At 50.4% G+C, this 9,517-nt stretch overlaps 1 protein-coding gene across 1 annotated transcript in view; it reads right to left on the reverse strand.

Moving 5' to 3' along the window:
* The window catches only part of lrp12 (low density lipoprotein receptor-related protein 12), a 19,314-nt gene that overhangs the window by 8,735 nt on the left and 1,062 nt on the right, over positions 1-9,517 (reverse strand). The window lies entirely within an intron of this gene.

Raw genomic sequence — 9,517 nt, forward strand, 5'->3', positions numbered from 1 at the left:
GTGTGTTACAGTGGTGGTTCAGTGTGGTGTTACGTGTGTGTGTTACTGTGTGTGTGTTACAGTGTGTGTGTTACAGTGGTGTGTAGTGTGTGTTACGTGTGTGTGTGTTAGTTGTGTGTGTGTTACAGGTGTGTGTTAATGTGTGTGGTGTGTGTGTTACAAGGTGTGTGTTACAGTGTGTTACTGTGGGTGTGGTCGTGTGTGTACAGTGTGGTGTGTGTGTGTTAGTGTGTGTGTGTGTTACAGTGTGTTGTGTGTTACAGTGTGTTGTGTGTTACTGTGTGTGTTGGGTGTTACTGTGTGTGTTTATGTGTGTGTGTGTGTTACGTGTGTGTGTGTTTACAGTGTTGGTTACAGTGTGTTTACAGTGTGTTTGTGTGTTTTACAGGTGTGGTACAGTGTGTTGTGTTACAGTGGTGTTACGTGGTGTCTGTTACAGTGTGTGTTAGCAGTGTGTGTTACTGTTGTGTGGGGTGTGTTACAAAGGGTGTGTTACTGTGTGTGTGTGTGGGGTTACTTCTAATAAACAACAACTGAAATAAGAGATGCGTCAGAGTTTTAAAGTTGTTAAACGTGTGCTGTAACAATAGTGTCTCTCTGGTTTCTGCCTGATTAAAATAACAGACAGACTGAAAACACGAAGTTGTAATCTTTAGTGCAGTTTTACAGTTTTTATCTTTTTTTAACAGACTCAAAGAAAAACAGCAAACGACTCGAATCATGCAGGTCAGAAAAAACAGCTACAACAACAACAACAACAACAAAAAACAACAACAACAATAATAGAATATAAATATACACAGTCATACTCACACGAGGTAAGCGGAGATCTGAGTACCAAAAACAAACATCCATAATAAAGACAGGTCCAGTTGAATGGCTTCAGTTTGAGGACGAGGAATCATGGACAAGTTCAACGTGTTGGTAACCAGAACTGTGATCCAGATACTGAACCATGGGCCCCACCTGAGCCTTCACTCTACCAGCTGAGACAGAACCACAATTCTGGATCTCGGAGTCCTCCAACGTTGACGACTTGTCGCATATTTTGTTTTTGTCTGATTAGAATGTTCTTTTGACTCATCTGGACCTCCTCCTGACTTCCCTTTGTTAATCTAGGATGGAACAGGAACCGGAACCATGTTCTGACAGCCGGTATGACGAGCATGATGAACGGCCATGTGACCTGGAGAGGTAGTCCAGGCTAGCTTTAGCATCAAACCGCTTAAGGGTTGTACAAAAGTTACAAAAATGACGTCATCCCGGTCCGTAACCGGGCCGGACTAATGCGGATCTGGACTTGTAGGAAGGTAAGCGCATTAAAGGATCGGTTGAAGATATTTTCTGAGGACATCAAGTCATGGACTGAGGTGTAGTTGTACAGTACAGCATCTCTTTTGGGGCACATGACCCTTTTCATGCTTTAATAGATTCAACAGGTGGGACCTTTTGACGGATGACCTGACCCGAGTCCAGCATGTCCACGGTGCAGATTCAAACATCGTCTCAACACATCATCGGTTCTGTCAGAACACAGTTTGGAGGAAGTCAGTGCGGAGGAATCGTACCGAGCAAGTCGTCCACTCAAGAGGGACAGGGGACGGTTTAAAACAGACCGGACCCGAACAGAGGAACAGTTTTTTTATAGTCTTCAACAGCAGAACCCGATCAGTCCTCTATTGGTCCGTTCAACAATGACATCACTGAGAGCTAACCTTTCATCCACTAGCATGCTAAAACATGCTAACAGGTGTTAGGAGTATCATTTAATTTTAAGTCCTTGAAGCGTGTTGGCGAACAGCGTTGGCCAGCGGGCTACCGCATTAGCCAACGTGTTGCTAATGCTTAGCCAGCGGCTAACTGTAGTCCAGTGTGGGGTGGTCCGTGGCGTTTCGCTGTCCTGAGGGTTTAGTGTTAACCAGCCAGTTAGCACGTTATCTAACTGTCAGGAATGGTGTGAAACTGTTAGCGAAGTAGCTCAGCAGTTAGCCTGTTAGCACGTTAGCTCGCAGGTTAGCCCTGTGTAGGCACGTTAGCTCGGCATGTTAGCCTTTTAGCACGTTAGCTCGGCAGGAGCCTGTTGCAGAGCCCGCGCCCCCGGCGCAGCAGAAGCTCGTCGTCCGCTGCTTCGCGTCTTGCTCGTGGCCTCCAGGCAGGCCGTCTGGGATCTGAGCCGTGTGGACCATCCCGCAGTGTTCCGGCACTGGCCGTCACGTCCTCCGCGACGCTGGTTTCAATGGTGAGGACGGGAGGGTGTGTCCTGTGAGGAAGGGGGTGTGGCTCCAAAGCAACGCTTCGGACGTCGCTGACGATGAGGAGGAGTCCTATTCAGAAACGGGGATGAGACTCCACGTCTTCTTCTTCTGCTCTACTGCCCCGTTCGCTCGGCAGCCTCGGCCCCCCAGCCTCTTCCTGTCTCCCATCACAGCTGGCGAAGTTTGACTGTTATTGGTCCATGGCCTGGTCCTGCTGGTTCTGGCTGGTTTTCTGGTCAGGTTCTGGCAAGAGGCGGTGCAGGTTATGGCCAGGTCGCTGCATGGGCAGAGGTTGGCGGAGGCTGAAGATATGCCAGGTCCGCCATGACACTCAGGGCTGGACTGGGGTCCCACGGCAACAGGGCCTTGAAGGTGGTAGGGCCTCTCTGGCCCTGTCCGCGCCTCTTTTCGCACCCGGGCGTCAGGCTCAGCGAGGCCGCCGATGTCGTCACACGGATTACCAACCGCCTCCCAGCTGTGGGGGGCACAGTTTGTTTCTGGGGCAGGGGGCAAACAGACCCACCCACCGCGCCCAGGCCACTCTCCCGCCCACGCTCAACCCTCTGCCGCCGTGTCATCCGAGTCCGAGACACAAGTCGGGACCAGAACTCCCCATCTCCCGGTGCCAGCCGCTGTCCTCCAAGTCACAAAGAGACCAGCGCCAAAGAACCCGCCGCCGGAAACGCGAGAAGGTGAAGAGACGGCGCCACAGGTTTGCGATGACCGAACGGAGGAGGGAAGTCTGAGTCTGAGGGAGGTGAAGCCGGCCTGAAAGCGGACAGCAAGAGGGGTTCTCCATGACGGACCCCTAAGGACAAAACAGAAGACTCAGACCAATCAGACCAAGAGGTGGAGAAAGGGCGGAGTCATCAGGTGAGCAAGGAACTGTACCTGACGTCCCAGAGCACACCTGGGAAGTCCTCCACTGGCGGGACAGGTCCCGGGCGATAGCTGAACCATATGAGGGCGGGGCGTTCCCTCCTCAGCGCTTCCGCCTCCCTCTGGACAGCTGAGTCTCAAACGACCTGTGATGACGCAATCACGACAGCGCGTAAGAAACCAATCACAACTCTGTGAGATCAATACGATTCGCGGCCGTGCGCAACCTGCGCTCAAACATTCCGCATGAGTAGAGTTTTGCCAGTGCAGCCGAGGGCGATGAACCCAATAGGAGCCGCAGATGAGGCTGGCCGATGACAGCGGCGGTGATGACTCTGGTGGGAACGATGACGGGACAAACTCTCCTCATCGCTAGCAGTCGCCACAGTCCGTCCTGAGCGTCACACACCCACGACTTCAAACACACAGCGGGTATTCTGCAAGGTCAGAGGTCAAAGGTTAGAGGTCACCGGTGAAACCAGGACCAGAGACAGAACATGACACATCTCCTGGTTCCTGGTTCTGTCTCTACCATCGTTGGGTTCTTGGTACCTTGCGGTGGAAGTTTCCAGGCGGGCAGAAGAAGCAGTTTTTTTCTTCTCATCAGAAAAAACCCGTTGGGGCAAACGGTGTTCTGGTAGTTGCAGCGGTCCGATCAGGGTAACAGGCTGGCCGTTTCGGAACAGGGAAACTCATCCGCCTGACAGGATGAACGTTTCAGCTTCGTCCAGACCGTTGGACAGTGCCAGTATCCTCACAGCGCGCTGCTGTTCGGTGTAAGCAGCCCCAGTTCCCGCCGCAGGGAACCTCCCCATGGCAGGCAGAACCCGTCCACCCTAACAGAACACGAAACCAGTTAAGCTAAACCTGTCCAATCAATAAACCAATAAACACAGGTCCAATCAGTTTCACACACCTGGTAGGTGACATGAAGCCAGCTGGCGGCGTTGATTTTGTCAGCGTAGAAATGAACTCGGATCTGCCGGACGATGAAACCACAGCAACAGGCGCTCGTGGATCAAAGGCCGTCAGAAACCGGAGGAGAACGGGCGAGGTTCTCCTCAGTCCATCATACACCTGCACGTAGTCCGCCGTAACCCGTCCCGCAAGTTTTAAAGTCGGTAAACCTCGGATGACCTGCAGGAAGAGAAGGACACAGAGGAAGGACACAGAGGAAGGCACAGAAGAAGGAAAAAGAGGAAGGACACAGAGGAAGACACAGAGGAAGGACAACGAGGAAGGACGCAAGGAAGGACACAGAGGAAAGGACACAGAGGAGGACACAGAGAAGGACGCAGAGGAAGAGACACAGAGGAAAGGAACACAGAGGAAGGACGCAGAGGAAGGACACAGAGGAAGGACCAGAGGAAGGACCAGAGGGAAGGACACGAGGAAGGAACGCAGAGGAAAGGACGCAGAGGAAGAAGAAGTTGCTGCAACATCACTGGAAGTGTCAGGTTCAGGTCGGTTTCAGGGATCGGGTTCAGGTCGGGGTCCGGTCGGGTTCCGGTCGGGTTCAAGGTCAAACTACCTTGCGGTGGTCTCGACGGTGTCGATCAGCCAGGTGCAAGTTACTTCCTGGAGGGTAAAAGTCTGGATAGGTGGAGAACTGAAGGAACCGTAGAAGTTCATCAACCATTCTCACAGGTAGGAAAACTTCACAGTCGATCTCATCACCGAGGTCCTGAACAACAGAAAGACTACTGGAAGAACTAACTACTGACTGAACTACTGAAAGACGGAACTAAGAAGAACTACTTGACAGACTGAACTACTGACTGAACTACTGACAGACTGACTACAGACAGAACTACTGACAGACTGAACTACTTGACGGAACGACTGACGGACTGACAGAGGAACTACAGACAGAAAATACTGAAGACTGAACTACTGACAGACTGAACGACGGACAGGCTGAACGACTGAACAGACTGAACTACAGACAAGAACTACTGACAGACTGAACTACTTGACGAACTACGACAGAACTGAACTACTGACTGAACTACTGACAGACGGAACTACTGAAACTGAACTACTACAGAAACCTGAACGACAGACAAAACTACTGATAGACTGACTACAGACAGAACTACTGACAGAAGGAAACGACATACTGAACTAACATACAGACTGAACTAACTGACAGACTGACTAACTGACAACGGAACGACAGACTGAACTACGACAGACTGAAACTACACAGACTGACTACAGACTGGAACTACTGAGCAGACCGAACTTAACAGACAAAACTACTTGAGAGACTGAACTACAGAAAGAACTACGGACAGACTGACGACAACTGAACTACAGACAGACTGAACTACTGACAGACCTGAACGACAGACTGAAACGACAGACGGAACTACTGGCAACTGAACGACAGACTGGAACGACTGACAGACTGAAACTACTGACAACTGGAACTACAGACCTGAACTACTGACAGACTGAACTAATGACAGACTGTAGTGTACTGGCAGTCGATGCTGCCGTCACACACAGCGCAGGCTGTGGGCAGGCGGTGTAGATGCGGGTGTAGCGGGACAGGCAGGGGAACTGTTGAGGCTGCAGGGCGGGAAGGAGAAGGTGAGGTCCACACAGAGCTCCTCGTCTGAGCTGTCCCCACACGCGTCCATCGAGTTAACAAGGGCCACCGTCCCGGGATGCACTTCCCATTAGAGCAGTGGAACTGGTCCACGTCACAGCTGGACGCCTCCGCCTTACCTGCAAAACAACACATCATCACTGTCCACCTTCTGTCCACCCGACTGTCCACCTGTCCTGCCACCTGAATGTCCACTCGGACTGTCACTGACTGTCCTAACAGCTACTCTGTCCTCGCATCTAATCTGGTCCGAACATCTAATCTGTCCCTCACAGTCTAATCTTCCTCACAGTCCAATCCGTCCCTCACACGGCTACTCGGGGGTCCTCGCAGTCTAGCTGGGCCCTCACAGTCTAATACGTCCTTCACACAGTCTAATCTGTCCCTCGCAGTCTAATCTGTCCTCACATCTAATCCGTCTCACAGTCTACTCTGTCCTTGCATTCTACTCTGTCCGCACAGTCTATCTGTCCTTAGTCTACGCTGTCCCTCACAATCTAAATCTGGACTTATAGTCTAATCGGTCCCTCACAGTCCTAATCGGTCCTCACACAGCTGATCCGTCCTCACACAGTCTAATCTGTCCTCACAGTCGAAGCTGTCCTCACACAGTCTAATCTGCCTCACAGTCCCTAATCTGTCTTTATAGTCTAATCTGCTGTTTAGTCAATCCGTCTCACAGTCCTAATCCGTCCTCACACAGTCAATCGGTCCTCACACGTCGAAGTCTGTCCTCACACATCTAATCGGGTCCTGAGATTCTAACTGTCCTCACGTCTAATCTGTCCCACAGTCTAATCTGTCTTATAGTCTAATCTGTCCCTCACAGTCTAATCTGGTCTTTATAGTCCATCCGGCTTATAGTCTAATCATCCGTCCTCACAGTCTATCTGGTCGTTATAGGCTACTCTGTCCTCCACAGTCTGAATTGTCTTTATAGTCTAATCCGTCCCTCCACAGTCTAATCCTTCCTCACAGCAGTCTAATCCGTCCGCCACAGTCTAAAATCCGTCCTCACAGTCTTAATCCGTCTTCACAGTCTATCCGTCCTCACCCCGTCCCTAATCCGTCCTCACAGTCTAATCCGTCCTCCACAGTCTAAGCACGTCCTCCCACAGTCTAATCTGTCTCACAGTCTAATCTGTCCTCACGTCTAATCTGTCTTTATAGTCTAATCCGTCGCTCACACAGTCTATCTAATCTGTCAGCAACACAGTCTAATCGGTCCGCCAGTCTAACTGTCCTCAAATCTTTTTAATCGGTCTTATAGTCTAAGCTGTCCCCACAGTCTAATCTGTCCTTTACTAGTCTAATCCGTCCTCACAGTCCTATTCCGTCCCTACAACACATCCTAATCTGTCCTCACACAAGTCTAATCTGGGTCCTTATAGTCTAAGCTTTCATCACAGTCTAATTTTTTTGGTCCTGTTTTTGGGGGGGGGGGGTCCTTAGAGTCTAATCCTGTCCTCACAGTCTAATCTGTTCCTCACAGTCTAATCTGTCCCTCACAGTCGAATCTGTCGTTAATGGTCTATCCTGTCCTCACAGTCTAATCTGTCTTAGAGTCTAATCCGTCTTTATAGTCTAATATCCGTCCTCACAGTCTAATCTGTCTTATAGTGAATCTGATCCTCACATCTAATCTGGCTTTATAGTCTAATCCGTCCTCACACAAGGCTGAATTGCCGGCGTCACAGTCTAATCCGTCCTCACACAGAGTCTAATCTGTCTCAACACCAGTCCAATCCTCCTCAAACAGTCTATCCGTCTCACAGTCTAATCCGTCTTATAGTCTAATCCGTCTTCACAGTCTAATCCGTCCCTCACACAGTCCCCTCATCCGGCTCACAGTCTATCCGTCCTCACATCCTAATCCGTCCTCACACAGTCTAATAGGTCCTCACAGTCTAAGCTGTCCTCACAGTCCTAATCTGTCTTTATAGTACCCTAATCTGTCTTTATAGTCGAATCCGCGTCCTCACAGTCTGATCCGTCATCACAGTCCCTAATTCCGTCCTCACAGTCCCTAATCTGTCCATTTATAGCGCTAATCCGTCCTCACAAACAGCAGTCTAATCCGTCCTCAACAGTCCTAATCCCGTCCTCACACAGTCTAATCGTCCTCACACAGTTTTAATCCTGTCCTCATTCTAATCTGTTCCTCACACAGTCTAATCCGTCCCTCACACCAGTCTAATATGTACTCACACAGTCTAATCCGTCCTGCACAAGCAGTCTAATATCCGTCTTCACAGTCTAATCCGTCCTCACCACAGTCTAAATCCGTCCGCCACAGTCGAATCCTCCTAAAGTCTAATCTGGCCTCACACAGTTATCTGTCCTCACCAGTCTAATCCGTCCGTCACACAGATCTAATCCGCCTCACAGTCCTAATCCGTCCTCACAGTCTGAATCCGTCCTCCATACACAGTCCGAATCCGGTCCTCCACAGTCTAATATCCGGCCGCACACAGTCCTAACTGTCCTCAACACAGTCTTAATCTGTCCTCACCAGTCCTAATCCGTCCTCACGTCTAATATCCGTCCTCAAACAGTCTAATCTGTCCTCACAACAGTCTAATTCTAAGCTAATCTGTCCTCACACAGTTAATTCTGTTCCTCACATACTAATCTGTCCCTCACAAAACAGTCTAATCTGTCCTCAACCGGTGATTAGGACAGTCTGAAGCCTTTCCCGTCAGACTGTCCTCAGAGGTGGGAAGTGGATCCAGACGTGGTCTGGACGAGAAATGTAGGGAGGCGGCAGAGCCAGAAACCACAAACGCCGAAGCCCTCCAGGCTCCTGTAGCTGCTGGATGGACATCCAGTCTTAGAGCAACCGATGGGAACCCTGGAGTTCAAGTCCTGGAAGCTTTACAAGAGGAACAAGGGCAGTGCTGAGCTTCTTGGTTCTGAACTCTGGTACCATCTCTGGAATCTGACAGTCAGTGGGCTGAGTTAAACCGGATCGTCACGGTCTCCGGGTCGGGCTCGTGATAATGTCCAGCTGCAGTTCAGATCGGGCCGGGTACTGAAAGGGCCAACCGGGACTGGTGATAGACACCGCTGGAGGCCCGATAGAATGCCAAGGCCCATCACCACAGTGGACTCACAGACAGACAGGCAGAGAGACAGACAGACAGGCAGAAGACAGACAGGCAGGCAACAGAACAGACAGACAACAGACAGTAAACAGACAGACAGACAGACAGAGAGGACAGACAGACAGGCAGAAGAGACAGACAGACAACAGACAGACAGACAGACAGACAGACAGGCAGAGAGACAGACAGACAGGCAGAGAAGACAGACAGAAAGACAAGACAGAAACAGACAGACAGACAGAAGACAGACAGACAGAGACAGACGAGACAGACAGACGAGCAGACAGACAGACAGCCAGACAGGCAGAGAGACAGACAGACAGGACAGAGAAGACAGACAGACAGGGCCAACAGTCAGACAGACAGATAGACAGACAGTGGCAGACAGACATTTAAGCTTCACCTGCACTTGTTGACCCTTGATCCTTGGCTGTGTTCTCTGGTCTTTTCATGTACCGTCACCGTTATGAAATTCAGTACACGAGACTTTGTCCGTTTCCCCCTTGATTCAGCAATGCATCCTGGAAAACAGAGACACAAACGTTAACAGGAGCCAACACAAACACAAACGATATACTCAGAGCTGAACACAACCACACACACACACACACACACACACACCACACACACATTAAAACAACCACTGTAAACACAACCAGTAAACA

Source organism: Larimichthys crocea, chromosome XIII (assembly GCF_000972845.2).
Source record: "Larimichthys crocea isolate SSNF chromosome XIII, L_crocea_2.0, whole genome shotgun sequence".
NCBI lineage: Eukaryota > Metazoa > Chordata > Actinopteri > Sciaenidae > Larimichthys > Larimichthys crocea.